We start from the raw sequence: 875 nt of genomic DNA on the forward strand, positions 1-875 counted from the left end.
CCTTTCTTGAAAATTTCCCAAGGAGAGATACTTATTAGAAATAAGATAACAGAGTTTAAAATGACTTTTCTTCCAGAATGAAACCCCACTTTCAATCATGATCAGCAGCCCTTGTTCTCTTCTTGCCACATTTGTAGTACATACTGAGGCTTGTTGATTTTTGTATCATTCTTCCTGCTCCACGCCCCAGCGCCCGCCAAGTGCTCTCTAGCGGACCGCGCACACCGGGGTCCGCGTCCGCAGCGCAGGGCCGCACCTTCCTTTCTGACTTTCATTTCATCTCTGTCTCCTGTCTCAGTGCTCTGGCTAAAAACTCTAGGTCCGTGTGGAATAGTGTTGATAGTGGACATCCTTGTCCTGTTCCTGACTTTAGAGGGAAAGCTTTCACTTTCTGTCAGGGTAGTATGATAGAGCTTGTTGGTTTGTCATAAACGGCCATCACCAGGTTGAGGTAAAGACCACCTATTACTTCTGTAAGTTTTTTGTGAATGTTGGATATTATCAAAGCTTTTTCTGAATGATTCATGTGATTTTGTCTTTGACTTTATTAATACGTTGTATTACGTTTATTGATTTGTGTGCCTTGAACCATCCCTGCTTGGCGATGATAATCATCTCGGTGATTTTCTGTATTCTGTCATTCTTGAATAATCTGAGAAACTGCCTTTATCTCTTTCATGACCTCTCCTTTCGAACCATTTTACTTGGCAGTTGTAGCTTTCATATGCCCCCCCGGCTCCAGGAATTATAAAATGTTTTAAAATATTCTTGATGTTCTGGACAAAAATTTGTGTATGCTTGCTTCAAGTTTTATATCCTACTGCTAGTCTTAAATGGGCCATTTGCATATCTTCTTTTGTGATGTATATATTCAT

Source organism: Octodon degus, unplaced genomic scaffold (genome assembly GCF_000260255.1).
Source record: "Octodon degus isolate 3935 unplaced genomic scaffold, OctDeg1.0 scaffold00089, whole genome shotgun sequence".
NCBI classification, from domain to species: domain Eukaryota; kingdom Metazoa; phylum Chordata; class Mammalia; order Rodentia; family Octodontidae; genus Octodon; species Octodon degus.